The following is a 19,343-nucleotide window of genomic DNA, read 5'->3' on the forward strand; positions in this document are numbered from 1 at the left end:
GATTTTTATTTGGTTGGAACAACAAACCCTTTAAGTTTCTGTTTGGTGAACTTTGAACTTTCAGGTGAACCAATGTCAGAGGGGTCAGATAGGATAAGGACAAAATTTATGGAGCTAAATTCGGGCCATAAAGATTTGTTCGAAACAAAGGAAATGAAACTGAAAAAATCCCACCCTTGAATCTGAAAAGACGTTTTGAAAAAATGTTTTTTTTCAGTTTCAATTTTTTTTTCTGTCCTTTTCAATTTTGCCCCAAATTATCTCCATAAAAATATCTCTAAGCTACAAAGGCTGACATGAGGACATAAACTTTCAGGACAGTTTTGTTCACTTCTTGCTGACATAAACACTTTGCGCAATTATATGGTCAATAGAAACACAGCTACTGTTTTGCAGTTTTCCAGAAGTTTCATCCAAATTAGTGGCTCTTAGGAACCACATTAAAGCACCAAATGCGAATAAAGAAAAGGAAAACAAAAATAGTTTTGGTTTTTCTTTTGCGTCTTAAAATCCTGTGCCCTGATTTCAGAAATTAATCTGTTTTAAGTGTAATTTTTACCCACTTATTGTAAAGGTTTATAAAACAAAGCTCCGCCTAAATGATGAAGATGTAAAGACTCATATTTGTCTCCTACGGAGGCGGAGAGCCGGAGTTTATTTGTGTTTTCAAGGTTCTCAGACACCCACATGTGTATTTTAGGTTTCCTTTTCTTCTGTCAGCAAGGTGAAGGCTTACAAAGAGAAAACGGGCCGATGCAGCTTCAGTCACTCTGAGGTCTGTTCATTCATCTGCCTGCTGATAGAAACATCTCAGCTCTGACTGAAGACCTGCTATCAGCAACCTGCAGCAGCCGGAGGAGGAAAATAGGTGAAGCGGAGTCGCTGCCGAGGCGTCCCATCTGTAGCTCAGGTTTCTATTTTAGGCCCAGGGTGATTTTCTATTTTAGAGTCGAGAAACCAGAGAAATCGTTTCTAGCGGTGAACAAATTTAAACTTTTTCTTTATTTTAGATTTTAAATTTAAAAGACACAGTGCAGATGAAAAGTATTCACCTTCTTGGATATAAAAGGTGATCTATCATGCTTCCTTGAACAGGTTAGGATAGATCTGTGGCCTAAACAAAACATTCATAACATTTTCTGCACAAAATTATTCTTAGATAATGAGATTTTAGCTGCTGCTGGCTGGACCCAGCTTGTTTGTGCTCACATGTAAAAATTGCTGCAAACAACCAGATTATTTTTTATAAGCACAACCATCAAGAACACAACAAGAGTTTTCTGAATAATAAGTCAGCAACAAAACACTTGTCTTTTCCAGCAGGAGTATACAGTGGTGAAGCAAGCTACCCAAACATGCTAGAGCTCCACTGGGGTTGCTAGGTTATGGGCGGAACTCCTCTGGGGTTGCTAGGTAACGGCTCATTTTCCAGACACCAAAAAACTTACAGATTGCCAAAAAATGGTTGGGTGTTCTTTTTTTTTTTTTAAACTTGTGCTTTTTAGGAGTAAGAACTCAAATGTTAGTATAAAAATGTGCAAGTAGGAATTTTGTACAATAAGGTCCCTTTTAATCACATTTATTGCTTTTTCAAATCAGTCACGATCAATAAAATTTGGCGCTTTTTTTGACAAAACATAGGTACAAAAAACCCTTTAATGTCAAAATAAAAACATATTTCTACAAAATAATAAAATGAAGCCCTAGGCGAAAATTCAACCTGTAAGACTCTTCCGGCATCATTTATCACCATGGCTTCACCCCAGCCAATCAGGACGCACCACCTCTCTACCTCGATCCAATCACCTGGCAAGAGCTCCTTCACAAGGCGAAGCAACCACAGATCCACCCGCTTCAGTTGTGCTTCAACCCACCTCCTCCCCGGTTCCACCACCAGCCTCCCAGACGCCTCCAGGTCCCTTCAGGACTCCTCTCTCCAAGGTCCGCTCCACCACCAGGGACTGGGCCCGGGGGAAAACCTACCTGAGCTTCGTTCGAGCCAAACATTCGAGCTCGCTGCGATTCTCAGCACGCTCGTCTTCCGCCGGCATCCGAGCGCCAAATTCTCAGTCCAATAAATTGTCTAATTGCTGTTTCTTTCTCTGTGTGAGTCTCTACAGATTGAAATAAAAATAGGCAGCATAGCTCAAGAATAAGAATACTGCATATATTAAAATGCAAAACTAAAAATATATATTTTTGATGAAATTCTAACTAATTAATATCAAACAAAAAGTGTTTTTTAACCCAATCATCATAAGTTAAAAACATTAATTTCGAAATCAGTGGAAGTTTGAAACTTTTGCAGAATAATTTGATAAAAACAGATCAGAGTTCAACATAAATTATGAGCCTTTTTATTTTAATTTTTTCTGTGGTTTCACAGCAGCAAAGCTAAAATTATTATCACTGTAAATGTAAATAAGCACCATGTAGACAGGAGTCTTAATATAGATGTGTGAACATTATTCTGCTTATTTAAAGACACAGTCTGGGGTTGTTGTGTGTGAAAGAAAGATAAAAAAGCACAAAAGGTCAGAATGAGAACTCAGTTTTTAAAGAAATGCATACAATTACAGTAAATATAAAAACAATATCTAATTCACTTGTTCTGATCCCAACTGCAAGCTGAAATATAGTCGTAGTTCAACAACTGAGATAAATATTCAGAGAACTGAATTAGTGAGCAGGTGTGAAGCGGGTCCTTCTTTTCCACCATGTTACTGTGTTACGTTGTGCAAGACAGAATACAGTAGAATACAAAACAAACACTAAATTCACACCTATTCAGGCATAATAATTAGCCACAAGGTGAAATAAAATGAATGTTTTATTTTATTTAGAAGATATAATATCTTATAATGTCCTACCCCTTTCCTACCTAACCATTTATAATCAATTAACTTTCAGAACATCAAAAAGAGACAACTTGTTTCCATTTTACATCATGTTTGATTATTATTTAAATACTATTTATATTATAAATTTCATTATAGACTATGACACAGTCATCTTATATATCATATTTGAAATAAGCTCTGTTTTAATGAGTTTTTTAAATTGGTTTACATTTGTACTTTTTTTAAAATTCATCATTCAATCCATTCCAGACATTTACTCCACACACAGATAAACAAAAACTCTTCCTGGTTGTTCTAATATGTTGTTTTTAAAAATATCCTTCACCTCTTAAATCATAACCACCCTCTCTGTCACCAAACATTTCCTGTATATTGTGTGGAAGTTTTTGATTTCTGACCTTAAACATGAATTGTGTAGTTTTAAATTTTACCAGGTCCCAGAATTTCAGTATATTTGATTTGATAAATAACTGGTTTGTGTTCCCAATATCCCACTTTATGTAGTATTTGGATTTATTTTTTTTGTAAGACGTATAATGGCTGTAAATTTGTTTTGAATGTATTCCCCCAAATTTCCACACAATATGTTAAATGTGGCACAATGAGTGCGTTATATAGAATAAACAAGGATTTATAGTCCAGGACGAAACTAATTCCTCTTAGAACAGCAACACTTTTGGCTATTTTAGATTTTACTAGGCTGATCTGTGGTTTCCAGCTAAACTTATCGTCTAACATGACACCCAAGAATTTTATTTCATGTACTTGTTCTAAATCAACACTGTCAATTGTTATTTTAATTGGATTATTTTTCTGTTTTTTATTGTTTCCGAATATCATGAATTTAGTTTTATCTGAATTTACTGATAATGTATAGTTTTTGAGCCAATGTTGTAATTTTTCCATTTCTGTGTTGACCACTTCCGAGAGTTGTTGAATGTTTTCTCCACTACAGTAGATACTTGTATCATCTGCATTAAAAATGTAATAAAAAATCTGAATTTAAAAGCTTACCGCTTCGTTAAGCCTGTTTGTTGCCAACTGCAGATTTCTGTATGTTTCTGCGGCACGAAGGAAAGAAAACGGTTTGTGACCTGGTTGGGAGAAAGTCTTTGAACTGGTCTCTCTCTTCTCTCTTTCAGGCTCTAAAAGCGGGTTATCTCCTCTGGTGAGAGCGGAGGACAGTCAACGACTCATTCTGACATTTTTATCAGCCTCTGCAGAGCTTTTCTTCTCAGCCAGCAAACCTACCACTGCATGCAAACACGCTCTGAACAGTAGCATAGCACCATATTTATCACTATTTACACATATTATTCAGAGCTGCAGAGGAGTTTCTGTCCAGCTTAGGTGTTCAGATATTTGGATCCCCAGGAGCTTAAACTGGCAAATAATGACAGCAGACAACTTTTTTTCAAACATTTTACAATAAGAACTTAAAATGTACACAATAAGGCCAAATTTATTCAGTAACCAAACTCAGAAATGTAATTTAGATGTATAAAATCCAGAGCCTCGCTGTGCAGAATGGGAAGCCGTTTGTAAAATGACAAAATCAAAAACAAACTGTAATCATTTGGGCTGTCATATTTTCACCATGTCATCCATTAATGTGTAAAAGTCAGTTTCAAACTGTACATATTTATATTAGCAACCTAAATACTAAGTTTACAAGCTAAATATTAATTTTGGGGGGAAGGGGCGTGAAACAATTTTAATATTTAGTCTATAAACTAAATGTTTAGATCCAAACTAAATATTCAGTTAGTAAGATAAATAAGCTAACTATTTATTTTGGAGCTAAATATTTAGCACAAAACTTTATTAGTTTGTAATTTAAATGTTAGCTCCAAACTAAATATTTAGTTAACAAACTAAAAAAAGATAACAATCTAATCTAATCTAGTCAGCAAACTAAATGCTTAGCTTGTTGACTAGACATTTATCTCCAAACAAATATTTAGTTAGCAGGCTACAAAGGTTTACGTAATTTGAAGCTAAACATTTAAGTGTTTAACTTCAAACTAAATATTTCAAACAGAGGTTAATATTTAGTTTGTATTTAGATATTTAGTTTGCAAACTAAGTATCTAGCTTGCTTGCTAGATATTTGGTGTTTGGAGCTGCTAAATATTTAGCTCCAAACATAATTAGTTAGCAAATTAAATATTTAGAACCAGACTAAATATTTAGTTAGCCAGCTAAAAAAAACTAAATATTTAATTTGAAGCTAAATATTTAACTTGCTGACTAAATATTTGCCTCCAAACTAGTTAACAAGCTAAAAAAAGATAACTATACATTTTGAGGCGAAATATTGGAATTTTTAGCTTAAAACTGAATATTTAGCACTGTTTTGAGACTGAGACATTTTGAAAATATCGGCTAGGAATGCGACTTAATACAACATCTAAGTGGTTGTAAGTGGTACAAATTGGATTTTTGGGGATTGAAATATATCTGAAGTGGGGGTCACTCAAACTGCCGTGAAAAAGTCAGATCTGGGTCGCAATATGGAAAACAAACAAATAAATAGGATATGGGTGCATTTGCCTGCTGTATGAAGGCAACAGGAGATAACAATTGGTGAATCTGTAATTATGTTAAACCACAGATTTAACATAATCACTCAAGATAAATAGGCAGAGAATGTTCCATGTTTATTTTTCATTATTTTATTGCATTTCAGCAAAAAATAATGGCAGATTTATGAAAAAATATTCCTTAAATAAATGATGCGTTGCCGTGCATCCTGCTGCATCGGCGGAGTTTTTCCATCCTCCTCACTCAGAAGCCTCTGTGTTTATCCACACAGTCATCACTGCGATGAAAGGCAATCAATCCAGGACTTTTTCCAGGTGAGGTGCTTTTATTATTTCAATTTCCCAGGAGCTTCTCTTCCTCTCAGCGCCGTCCCTGTTCGGTCATTCCTGCCTGAATTGTGATTCCTTCTCATTTCTCTGCAGCAAAAACAAAAAGGCTGAACAAATGAGTCTGCACCTCCATTTGCTCTTTGTCGATAATGCTCTCACAACGCCAGCCGTTTTTCCTTATTCTCTTTCTATATCATTTACTCTTATATCGCGGCTTGATGTGAAAACAACACAAGGCGACATAAATCACGAGTTTGAACACTTCCCATTCATGCAGCAGTTTGTGTTGCCGTCTTTTCCCAGAAGGCCGTTCGGCTCGCAGCAGCTGACCACCCACTGCTCCGCCCGCATGCCTCGGCCAGGCCCCAGAGGCTCATGGGTAATCTGTCTTCCACCTTCTGCGAGTCGTCCCGTCTCATCGCTCGCCAAGAACACAAATCCACTCCCACTCAGCCCTAATTAGCTGTTCAGCGCACAATCAAGGCCGCAAGTTACTGCGGCGCGGCCAAGGCGGGTCTGGAAGAACCGGACCGGAGCTGAAATGAAGTTTCCAACCAGCCGTTGTTTTGTTGACACGCCACTTTCAATAATCTCTCAGAAATCAGCGTTTTTCTTTAATCTACATCAAATTTCCGGACAGAATGCAATCAGCGCTTCCTCGTCTCCAGAGGGAGAAAATGGATGTGAGCAGATCCGCATTAATTCTCACCGACTGAGCCGATGGTTTCCCGCTAACATGTCAGCGCAGGACGCAATGATTAAGAGTGACGCCGCGGTTCGTTTCTGGAAAACGCTTTGAGAAGCTGAATTTAAGAGGAGCAACGACTGCAGATGGCAGTAAATCATTTATTATCAGCTGCTCTGAATCTCCCAGTTCATCAGGAAGTAACAAGGAAGTTATCAGGATTAGAAAAATTTGTATAATTTGAAAAACACAATGTGCTACAGCCACAAAAAGCAAAAAATAAAAACTCGCTCTCAATAGGAGGCGTCGCTTTTAGCTTGACAGCAAGTTGCAAAAGGTGGTAAATTATATGCAAACTGTGTCAAAAGTCACATTCTGTCACTTTAAAACTGCAAAACGGGCAGTATTGTGTAAAATTTACTTTTTTGAACTTTACATTACTTAATAATGTTACTAACTCATCAAAAACATACATGGAGTGTTGCTTTGATTCCTTCCTGCAAGTTTGAGAAATCATTTAGCAAAGACCTGGTGAAACTGTTCATCTGCTGAGCTCACTACACTTCTCAGAGTAACGCTGGTAAAAACGTCGTTGAAGGGTTAATGGAGGAGCCATGCTGTGATGACTTCCTGAAGGCGGAGTTTCAGAAGGAGTTTTTAAAGAGACAGAGGCCCAATTTTAAGACGTCAAATCACAAAGTGAGATTTATTTTCAGTTATGTTTGACATAAATAGTATTTTTATAACAACTGAAGGTAGCATAGTTACTTGTGGTATAAATAAGTGCATGTACAACACACAACACTGCACCTTTAAGGCGTAAATTACTGTGTTTAAAAAGCTCAATTTAGCAACAAACTTTGGCTGCTTCATAATATGAAAAAAATCTGGTTCACAGGAGACACCGCCTCGTCTCGAGAACATCTCAGACAGAAATCAGTCGCCTACCCAGAAAAGACTTCACATCGGCTTTTACTTCAATTCCTCTCCTGGAAAATAAAAAGAAACTACAGAGAAAGCTGCAGCATGTGAAGAATCTGATTCTGATGAAAAGGTTCTGCTCTCATCTATACAACCCAACATTTGCAGGATGGATAGTATCCTCTTCAGCAGCTCCCTTTGTAGAAAACAATAAAAATATTCCTCCACTTCTGATCTTTCAGCCACTTTTCTGCTGTGGAGGCTCTGAGGAGCGATGAGGAGCGATGAAGAGCTCCAGAGACAGGCTGACAGTCAGACAGTAACAGGACCGATTCACTACAGTCGGGAGGAGGATGATGCAGCCGGACGCGTTGTTGTGCAGGCGTTCACTCGGCAGACGTGGCTGAACACGAGAAGCCGACAGTAAAATGGAGCCACTACTTTTCTGCTCAAAGCTGCCAGAGAACAAAGACGGAGGAGTTTGATGGGAAAAAACTTTTTACTTTCTTAGTGGAAATGTTTTCAGTTTGGATGAGATGAATGAGTGAAAGAATGACATATTTGGTAACACTTTATTTGAAGGGGGGGTGAATAAGACTGTTATGACACTGTTATAAACATGTCATAACACCTGTTATTAACATGAATAAGCCTTTATGAATATTTATAACTGTTGTCATAAAGTGTCATTTGGTAAATTATGACACTTTTAATACAAAGTTGACATTATTCAAAATGTCTTTGTTATGACAACTTGACATTAACCAGGAAATCATTACTGTTTAAACTTTACCTTTAATAACATAAAGTTACCTAATTTTTAAAGTGCAATCAGTAAAACTTTTATAACAAATTTAAACAGTAATGATTTCTTGGTTAATTTCAAGTTGTCATAACAAAGACATTTTCAATAATGTCAACTTTGTATTAAAAGTGTCATAATTTACCAAATGACGCTTTATGACAACAGTCATAAATATTCATGTTAATAACAGGTGTTATGTCATGTTTATTACAGTGTAATTACAGTCTTATTCACCCCTTCAAATTAAGTGTTACCAATTTTTTTAAAACTGAAAGCAGCAAGAGTTGCTTTAACTTTCAGTATGAAGTGTTTGGAAACTTCTGCTAATGTGGGAGTGCTGAAGGTTCTTCAAGCAGTTAGATACTTAGAGTCATGCTCTTATTTTGAAGTGGGTGAAACTGTTCTGTTTGCTCCACTCATGTCTCTTTTCCCCTCAATAATTTATTTTAAACAAAAAATAGTTTTTTATTGGTCTTAATTTCCTAATTCATTCGTTCTATGCGAAAAATTATTGTAAACGGTCGACACACTTCCACTAATGAGCTAAAGTACACATTTTTTTGTTTAGCTCTTTAGCTAACTCTGAAAACATTTACCGTATTTCGCTTCCCCTAAATAAATTCTAAACTTTTATTTTATATGACAGTTTATTGAAGTGGAAGTTTACAAAAGTGTTGAAGTTTCGGTTATCTACTATTAAGAATTCCTCATGTTTATATTCATGCTCTTACTTTGAAGGGCAGTTCCATTTCCTCTCTTCGTGTTCGTTTTTAATTACCTAAAAACTTTATTCCAAACAAACATACATGAAAAAAATACACAAATACAATGAATTAAATTGAAGTTAGCGCTTTAGCATTAGCTTCTGCTAAATATTCAGTTAGTGTAGCACATTAGCGTTAGCAGAACTAGTGTGTATGATTAGCGCTTTGGGTTTAGCAAAGCCAACATTGTAGTTAGCGGTGTCTGCCACTGATGTCCTAATAGTAATAAGCCTAAAGTAAGATAATAATCTAAATAAGTGAGAATTTAGCATTTTTATGATAACTTCCAAAAGCAATGAACATCTTTAACTACAAAGATGGTTTGTTGTACAGGTTTGAATTTACAATAAAGTATGAAATTAAGCCAGTGAGGACATTTCCTGATCCAAAGAAGCAAACAAACTGGACGTAAAAACACTAAACACTCATTGTTTCCTTAACGCAACCAGCTCAATCTTAAGCATTTACAGAGAAACTATTTCCATGTGGCACATGGAGTCTCAGAGTTGATCAATGCCAGATTGTTGAAGCAGCAGATGAAGAAAGCTGCTGAGTTTGTTTCAAGAAGAGGAGCTGTGTTTGAAACCCAAGGTTGTTTCGAACTTGAAGCGCTGTGCGGTCTCTCATCTGACAGAAGCTGCTTGTCTGAACAAAGAAAAACTCGCTTTGTTGCAAATCTGACAGCTACATACTGTAAAAGAACACAAACAAATTAAAATGAGGCAACAAACGTGGAGATTTTTCAGAGTTCAAGCCAAAAAAACAAACCAAACCAAACCAAAAAAACAGAGCATGGTCTTTTATCTTGGGTCTGACAGTTCTGACATTATAATCAGAATCCTGCAGAACGCTGAGTGCAGGTTTCCTCCTGACACACTTCTTCCTCCCAGAGCAACTCCATCCAGTCAGGAAATAACCGCAGGAAGTCTGAGGTCGTTTCATGTGTTGCTTGATTGTGAATTTATACAATAAAGATAAAGCTGTCATTCCTGCACCACAGGGAAGAAACACCCTGAGGGGGCAAATCTGGAGTTTTAATGCCTCTGCTGAGCAAACGGGCAGATCCCGGCGTTCAGGCAGGTGGATTATCCAGGATCTGTGAGGCTCCAACGGGTCACACTGGAGGTAAAGCTGCCGCTCCTGCGGTACGTCAGGTAATTAGATCAACAAATCTCCAGGACCGCAGGTAGAAATAAGGATATTCAAATGGGCTCAAGAGGGAACTCAGTGGCCATCTTAAAGGTAAAACATCATCAAGAGTTTAATTTTGGACTCGGTTTGTTTTGTAAATTCATTCCTTAATATTGATGAAAAGCTCCAGTTCCAGTGGCTTTTTATTTCACTTATAACACGACATTTTTTCCACGTTATAAATGGAGTAACCTACCAGTGAAACCAGTACTTTTTTCATCAATATGAAGGAATGATTGACCTAAAACAAGCTTCTATTTATTGCTGTAATGTTATCTCTACCTTAGTTTTGTCTTATTTCAAGTGAACTCAGATATTTGGACCAGAAATTGGACCAAAAAACTTGTTAAGGTTTTGTGTTTTTGCAGTGCAGATCAGCTTATTTCTATGGCGCCAATTCACAACAAATGTCAAGATTCAAAGTCAAATCCAATTTGATCCCAGTTATCTAATAACGCAGACTTTATCATCCCAAGACAAAACAGACTGTGCTGCGTAGGAATGAGGGCAAATTGCACAACAGTTCACTAAAACACAAACCACTGCATTCAAAAACCTAAAGCAACGGTTTTTGCTACATTATGCTGTCTTGAACAGGTTAGGACACAAAACATGTTCATTACATGTTTTTCACAAAATCATTTTAGATAGTGGCTGCAAACAGATGCGCAATTATACAACCGTGCAGCTCTGAGAGGCATTAGTAGAGCCTCCTGCACAACCAACAAGAATGCAGCAAGACGTTTCTGGAAGGAAAGTCAAAAACAAAACACTCATCTTTTCCAGCAGCCGTTGTACAGCGCATACAGTGGTAAAACCAGCTGACCAAACATCCTGGAACTCAACTGGGTTGCTAGGCGACGAGGCTGAGCTCAAGGGGTTGCCAGGTAACAGTGCAGTGTGACTCAACAATCTGGACGTTTTTGAAACGGCTCATTTTCCAGACACCAAAAAACATTGACTTATTGCCAAAAACAGCCAAGTGTTTTTTTTTTTTATTTTTTACGTGTTTTGACTGTTTTTTAGAAGCAGTAGAAACTCAAATGGAAGAACAAAAACATGCAAAATGTGAATTTTGCCTAATAGATCACCTTTAATATGGGGTTATTTGCTATTTTTGAACCAGCAACATACAGAAAACTGATTGAGGAAGACATCTGTACAAACTGTTGCTTTTTTTTTTTGGCCTTATCATAAATGTCTACAAAAATGTAAAAAAAAAAAGATGATAAACTCTTGTTTCTTTGATGTAAAAACTGATCGAAGTGATTCTGATTGTTCTTTATTGTCAGGTCATTTTTCATTCACGCTCCTCGATCCTCTGAAGCGAAACCGTCTGCAGAAAAAAATCACAATTTCTCCCGTATTCACCCAAATCCGTCTCTGTCCAACAGAGTCCGGCGCGGCGCGGAGCGGTAATCCATCACCGCGGCTCTGACCTTGGGACACGGACAGCATCGCGGCGGCGGGGCTGAACTTTAACAGCCGCTCCGACCGGATGGGCAGGAACCCGGACGCTGCTTTCAGGTGGAACAGTTTCACTGCGTAACTGAAACATTCAGAGGGAGTTCTGTAGTTTAAATACCAGCTCGTCTGATCGGAGGGAGGAAGTGAGTGAAACCTACGGGACGAGAGGCGAATAAAAAAACACCGTCTGCGCCGGACGCAACGCTCAATCACAGTTGTTTTCCTTTCTTCTGTTTAAGTTTCAATTTGTCACCCGGTGCGGCGGAGGATTTCTCACAAGACTCTTGAATTTCAATCAGGATCTTGAGGTTCACCTCACCCGCCTTTGGCATTTCAGAGCAACTATAGAGGCTTCTAAAAGTTTTCTTACTCCTTCAACTCTTTTCTTGGACAATTTGTCATGTTGTAGCCAGAAACTTTAACAAGATTCTGGAGAGATTTCAGGCAAAGCAGAGGATGAGGAGGAAAGATCTGCTTTGGTTGCTGGACATTAAATCGTCTTAAACGATAATACTGTTGTTTTGAAACCATTTTCTAGTAATATAATGGTAATAATAATGCCAGAACACATTCCCAAATATCAATAAGCTTTAAATTATAATGAACATTTAACTCTGGACCTGGAAGACATTTTAAATATCCAGATAAATAAACAAAACAACAGAAACAATAAATAAAATTAATTTTGAAGTCTTTAAAGAAAACTATCCTTCAAAATAAAAAGCTAGTCTTCATCAGATTGAAGACTTTTAATATCCAGTTTTTGGAACTAAGAGGAAAATGATAAATCATGTAAATTAAAATTATTGAGCTCATTTTAATGGGAAGAATTAAACTAGAACTAAACGTAACTAAGAACTAATAAAAACTAAATGAACAAACAAGAAGTCACAATGAAATAAAACTAAAAACTATTGTATCATTGCTTAAACAAAATGCAGCATTTGTACTGAGCAGTTGTTAGCACACTCATGCTAACCCGCTAATAGCAGAACTAATTGTTCTTCTTTAGTGCTTTTGCTGACTTTGAAAGCATTTAGCGCTCTTAGTATTTATCCAGAACAATGAATCTACAGGAAGCTAAGAGTGCTAAACGCTTTCAAAGTCAGCTAAAGCACTAACTCAAAGACTGGCTCTGCTATTAGCAGGAGTGTGTCCAAAAAACCCAGACAAGTAAATTAGCATTTTACAATTTACCTGGAAATATTCATTTAGGTGAAGCTAAGTAGGCTAAACGTTTTCAAAGTTAGCAAAAGTGCTAAGTGTAAAATTAGCTCTGCTATTAGCGTAAAAGCAGAAATGTGCCCACCGCTGTAAATACGTTGTGTTTATTACATAAAATCAAATTAAACACATTGAAGGTTTAATCTGTGAGCACAGCTCGTGTTAAACATCTTTCCTGATTCAGCATTTTTCTGCACGCTGAGTCACTTTAATTTGCACCGACTTTAATCGAAGATGCTCTCTCACTGCGACTCTCAAACTGCAAAATAAAATAAAACTAAAAAAACAGCAACGATTTTTAAACTGTAAAATCCGCCTGTTGGGGAAAATTAAACAGCATTTGGAAGTCGGCTGTGCTGCTCTCTGTAAGCAAAACAAATAAATACAGAAACCCCTATCTCAGCTTAAATAGATCTCTTTACGGATGCATTATTCATGTGCCCTTCAGCAGACATGGCTTTAAATTATAGCTGGAAAACATTTCTCTTGCCTCGTTGTGGGGTGAATATATTGCCCTATTAAAGCATCAGCAGGCCCGGTTGACACTAATGATTCCGGCTACAGCTGACTATAACCTACTTTACGTATCCGGCGGTTCGGAGAATAAATCCAACTGTCACAACAGGGAAAGGTGAGAGGAGATTTGTGTGTTTGGGTGAACCTCGGCTCATTGAAACGGTTCTCCGTGCATCACAAGGAAAACTCAAGAATGTCAGAATAACTTCCTCACGGGAAACGTTCCACCGGGATAAAAATATAAATAAATATGAATTGGACAATATAGGCAGCTTACAACGGCGCATTAGGGCGATTATAAATAGAAAGAGGAAAACTGAAATGTTCAGATTGATCTCAGAAACTTTCTGGAAAAAACTTTGAAATTTCTGAGTTTGAAAAGTCACAAATTTATTAGAAAAAAAAATCAGAAATTTAGAGATTAATCTTAGAAAATTTCTAGGATATTTATTGAATTTCTGAAGTGGAAAATCTGATAGGAAAAACTAATTAGTTTTGTGATAAATCTCAGGAATTATTAAAAGTTGAAAATTTCCACTTTCTGTAACTTTTGATTTTCAAATGTTGAACTTTTCACTTTTGAAAACCAGAAATTTCCAAGTAAAAAAAAAAAATCCTATACTGATGGCAGATTTTCTGTTTTTATTATTTCAATTTTGAAACTCAGAATCTTTTTTGTTGCTTTTTCTAGAAAATTTCTGAGATTTTCTAGAAATTTTTTTCAGAATTTTTCGGAAAAGAATATTTCAGAAATTTTTTTTCCCCAAATGTTTGACTTTTCAAACTCAGAATTTTTCTAGAAAAAGCGTGGAAATTTCAGAAATCACAAATATTCTATGTTTCTATTAGAACTTTTTTGAATTTTGAAAATCCAGTTTTTTTAGTTTTTCTAGAAATTTTCTGAAAACAAAAGTTCAGAAAATGTTTGTTTTTCTCAATGCAAACTGAGAAAAACACATTTTGTATTGTTTTCCCTCAAACAATAGAATATTTCTGATTTGCATTGTTTCTGATTTTTCTCTCACAAATTTTCTACTTTTCAAATTCTGAAATTTCCCATTTTTTTTCTAGAAAATTCCAGAGACCAGTCTCAAAAATCCAGATTGTTTTTTTTGGCAGAAATTTGCTCCTCCTGTTTTTATTTGGTTTTATTTGCCCTGGTGTAGCAGCCTGTGCTCACATCGGAGTTATTTTCAGTGAATCCTGACAATGAGACGGAGCCGAAGCACGAAGCTCAGGATGTACGACGGTAATTTGGAGGAGAATAAAGAAAGAAAAAGAAAGAAAAGGCCTCAGCTGGGCAGAAAATAGCTCCCCATTTCCCTCTGAGAGATAACGAATAAAGAGCTTCTGTAAATGTCAGTTTGTGGGCGAGGGTAATGGCAGGTGTGCCACAGGGCAAATGAGAGTGTTTAGCTGGAAAAAGCTTCATGATATTTACAGTAATGGGACAGTTTGGCTGATACCTGGAGGGAAATGGAGGCGTCCCACTGGGATAATTATGTGGGCCGGTGTCATTCTCATGAAGAGTCGGTGCGTCGCATGTCACCTCACGCTCCAACTCGTTTAGGGAAAACATGGAGAAGCTGGCGTCTGGGCAGGTGAGGAGATTTATTCAGGCTGCATCAAATTGTGATAAGATTTAAAATATACAGGATTTTTATTGCTACGGTTTGAGCTGGAAAGGTGTTATACTGCTGCTGGCTTCAAAGAGGAACAAATCTTCAAATGTATCAAAATAAAAAAAAATTATACAGCAGCCTTCCTATTCATGAGCACCTCTGGTAAAGATGTGTAAACCTTAAAACATTAATCTTCCGTTGCAGGAGGTTCCCAAAGGGGAAAATGATAAACTCAGGAAGAAAACATAATATTTTCATTTATTTTTAATCACAGGTGCAACAACTGAGAATTTTAGGAACAAATAATGTACTTTTCCTGTTTTTCGTCTAGAAACAGTTAATCTGTAATGTTCTAGTGCGGCTGGATGGGCGATAAAAATAAAAACAAGTGTATACCAAATCTGAATTTCTCGCTTTCTTTCATAAAAAAAAGTTACAAATGATAAAAAAATATATTTTCAAAAACTGGCTTTTATTTCAGTCGTCCCTTCTGTGAGATGTAAGAAGGAGTAATATTGATTAATTATGAGACTTTTTTCATAATATTAGCAGAATAATGACAAAGAAGAAGAAGTTGTTTTAATGAGAAAACAGCTTGAAAAAGTAGTTATTTTGGGGGATTCACATGAAATAACTAATTCTCCTCATATTATGACTTTATTATTTTTGATTTTATTGCCTTATTACATTTTTCTTGTGATATTATGACTATTTTTGTAAAAAAAGAGAAAAAATCCTTGTCTGACACTAACATTTAGTTGCAGTTGTTCTGAATTCAAACCCCAAATAAATAGAAGCTGTAAAACACGCTTGTGAAACAAGATGGCCGCCCTGGGCGCTGACGTCACTCTGAACTATGGAAACCCATGGAGTTCATTGGTAGAAAAAAACTGTTTTTCCAAAAATTAAATCTTCAAAAACCAAAAATTCAGTCAATAAAATCTACTTAGTTCTCCATTCTGGTTGCTAATTTATGTATTTCTATACGACATTATAGAAACAGGCCATTCAAGCAGACAGTTGAGTTGGGATAACGTCAACGGTCTGTAAATCCACAGTTGGACGTTCGAGGCTGCAGGCAGCTGAGTGAGAAACCACCCTGCTACCCTGATCGATATTTACCCCCCTGGGCTTCAGAAACTGGACCAACAGCCTGAAATCCAACCAGAAACCGTATCGCTGAAGGAAGAAACCACACAGCAGCTCCGCTCAATCACTCCATCAGGTTCTCCGGGTAAAAGCTCAGACGGAAAGTCAGAGGACTCGTCTTCTGTGGTCAAATCAGAGCTCGCGTATAATATCGGTTTCTATCACCAAATGGTGAAATAAAATATCTGTGATGATACTGTGATGTTTATGGTATGCCTATATCATAAACTCTTCTTTGTGGAGAGAAAGAAGAGTTTGTAAAAATGAAGTGTTACGGAGTGAAGCTTCTTCAAACAAAACGGAGGYTCGTATGTCTTTTACTGAACCTTTCTGTTCAGTTCTTTATTGAAGAGCGAAAACGGCGACAGCTGATAACGGCAACAACTCTTCGTTACCAAGCCAACCAAAATATCAACAAAGCAAGATAGTGACAAAACAGAACCAGATACTTAAGCATTCTTCAAAATAAAAGACTTCTTCTATTCAAATAAATCATGTCTTGCACTTAAATATATTTCACTTCATCCTTGTAATTATATACAATCATATTCTATTCAATTAATAATAATCATGTAATTTATGCTTAACATATAATTGTAAATCAGTCACTTATCATACTGAACAACATACAAGTGTAAAAAAAGTCACAACATGAAGGTACCATTAGTTAGCCTGACTCCATCTAGATCTTTGTTCTGCACAAAGTTTTCAGTTCTGCTAATTTAAAAGTTGAATTTGAATCCAAAGCAGTCAGATTTATCTCTTCTTTTTTATGAAAATAAAGTTATGTTACAAGAATACAGTTGTAGAAATAGGAGAATAAAGTCATATGACAATAAAGTTGAAATAATATAAGAATAAAGACGTAACATTAGGAGAATTAAGTAATAATTTTATGTGAACACCAAAAAACTAACAAAAATGTAATTATAAAAGCCTTTTTCTCATTAAAACAACTTTATTTTCTCATTTTATTCTCCTAATAATATGAAATAACTTGTACATGTGAACATGGTGTACACACATGCTACACCACGTTGCTACATGGAATTTAGCGGAAGCTAATGCTAAAGGGCTACTTTCAATTCAAATATCTGCCCTTAAAAAACTACGACCATAAGGAATTAATTTAATAATAATTTATGTTGGGGTGTGCTGTGGTGGCTCAGGGGTTAAGCACAACCCACATATGGAGGCCCCAGTCCTCAACACAGCCGTCGCAGGTTTGATTCCCAGCCTGGCGACCTTTGCTGCATGTCTTCCCCCTTCTCTCATTACCCTGTTTCCTGTCAATTAACTATCAAATAAAGGCCACTAGAGCCAACAAAAAACATAATTTATGTTCTCTATTGCCCTTACATATTATTTTTATTTTATGCTTATGTTTTGTTCTGTTTATTTTGTTTCTGTACGTTTCTTGTAAAGAATAAAAAGAGAGAAGGTGAGGACAGGAAGTGAAACTGCTATTAATAAACTTCAGAATAAGAGCATCAATAGACCAGTCGATAACCAAAACTTCAACAAAGTAAATTAGGATTTTACAATTTATTTAAAAAAAATTAATTTAGGAAAGCTAAGTGTGCTAAAAGTTTTCAAAGTTAGCTAAGGCGCTAATCCAAAACCTAGCTCTGCTATTAGCGGATTAGCAGGAGTGTGCCCATCACTGATTATTTGTTGTCTAGGCTTCAAAGCATAAATGATGAGCTGGATGTGGAAACAAACTCAAAGTTTCATGGGTTAGAAAATAACTTCAAAGCCGGGAAATTAAAGATTTTAAAAAGTTTTCTGCTGCAAGGAGACAAGCATTTTCCTGGTGCTGCTTTCTGCAGATACAAGCTGTTTCCAGCGACTAAAGGAGAGGATGATGAGTGCAATTTACAATCGCACCAAACAAAACGATAAAAAACATCTTGCTTGGGTTTTTTATGCGAAGACATAATAAAGTCAACCCTTTCTACTGTGCTGGGTCAACTTCACCTCCCTCGCTTTGGAAATAGTTGCTGCTGTATCGGAGGAAATGAAAATAACCCAAACAGACTCGCAGATTGAAGGACGACGATAAGTAAATAAAACTGTGTTTGCTTACAACAGATTCAAAGAGCTGCGATGGCAGCTTGTCCAAACATCCAAATCCCAGGATCCTGCAGGAAACAGGCCCGGCACAAACAACAACGGCAGTCTGTCAGCGAACAAAGGAGCCTGGCTGTATTTATAGCCAGTGGGAAGACGACAAACGCGATAATTTAAAAATGAGCTGGTGAGAAGAGTCCAAAATGTTATTTTCGCTGAGGTAAAGATGGATTTGGTCCCCAAGGAGGCGCATCATTATCTGCAATAAGGATCCAAACTGGAGCAAATATGATTAATCCTCTGCCTCCAACTTAGTCACTTACTGCAAAACTGAAGCTCAGATACTCAAAAGGTAATTTGCAAATTTTGAGTGAACTTTAAAAATTCTGCACATAGAAAATGCGAATTGTTTTTTCCATCTACTGGTTTGGAGCGAATCAACAAGGCTAAAGCATATTTTCACCAGATGTTGATGCTACGCTACGGCTGTAACAGACAGGAAGTAGCATGGAGTTCGTGGCTCTGGTAAGGCACAGACCAACCCGTGGAAAGGAAATTTCCCTAAGTCAGAACTTATTCTGCAAATTTCCATCTGCCCTTTTCCTTTTCATTACTAAGTTGTGTGAACATTAGAAATAACACTTGAAATGAGACAATAAAATAAAAATAACAAGTTAATGTTTTTACAGGAACATTGTACCGTTTTATAGTACAATCAAGTAACGGTATGTACGGTGGCCCTGGAGTGCAAATCCCTCAACACAACTATAAGCTGAAAAAGTCAACAATGTTTTTCTTAATTTGTAATTTTACTTAGGTAATGTTTCGAATATGTTGTTGTGTTTTTCCAATTTGTAATTCTGTTTAGTGACATGTTTTTAAATCAATATTAAGGAGTTATTTACTTAAAACAAAATGCTATATCTTTCTGAAGATTTACTTGCATGTTAGGTTTGTTTCATTTCAAATGTAGGAAGATATTTGCAGTAGAAACTTACAAAAATACTTAAAAATTTGTGGTTTTGTAGTGAAGGCAGAGTTTTGGATAAATGGGCGGAGCTTATGATAAAAGGGCAGAGCTTTGGGTAAATGGGCGGAGCTTATGATAAAAGGGCGGAGTTTGGGATAAATGGGCGGAGCTTGTGATAAAAGGGCGGGGCTTTGGGTAAATGGGCGGAGCTTATGATAAAAGGGC

At 36.6% G+C, this 19,343-nt stretch overlaps 1 protein-coding gene across 2 annotated transcripts in view; it reads right to left on the reverse strand.

Annotated features, from left to right (window-relative positions):
* LOC103479475 (contactin-associated protein-like 4) overlaps positions 1-19,343 on the reverse strand; it is a 152,677-nt gene that overhangs the window by 6,257 nt on the left and 127,077 nt on the right. The window contains exon 24 of one of the 2 annotated variants that reach the window (XM_017310025.1): positions 5,575-5,821. The exons of the other annotated variant lie outside the window; for it this stretch is intronic. The gene's annotated coding sequence lies outside the window, so the exon portion shown is untranslated. Of the gene's footprint in view, positions 1-5,574; positions 5,822-19,343 lie in introns of those variants that run through there. 2 annotated transcript variants of the gene reach the window in all.

This window comes from Poecilia reticulata, linkage group LG17 (genome assembly GCF_000633615.1).
Source record: "Poecilia reticulata strain Guanapo linkage group LG17, Guppy_female_1.0+MT, whole genome shotgun sequence".
Lineage (NCBI taxonomy): Eukaryota > Metazoa > Chordata > Actinopteri > Cyprinodontiformes > Poeciliidae > Poecilia > Poecilia reticulata.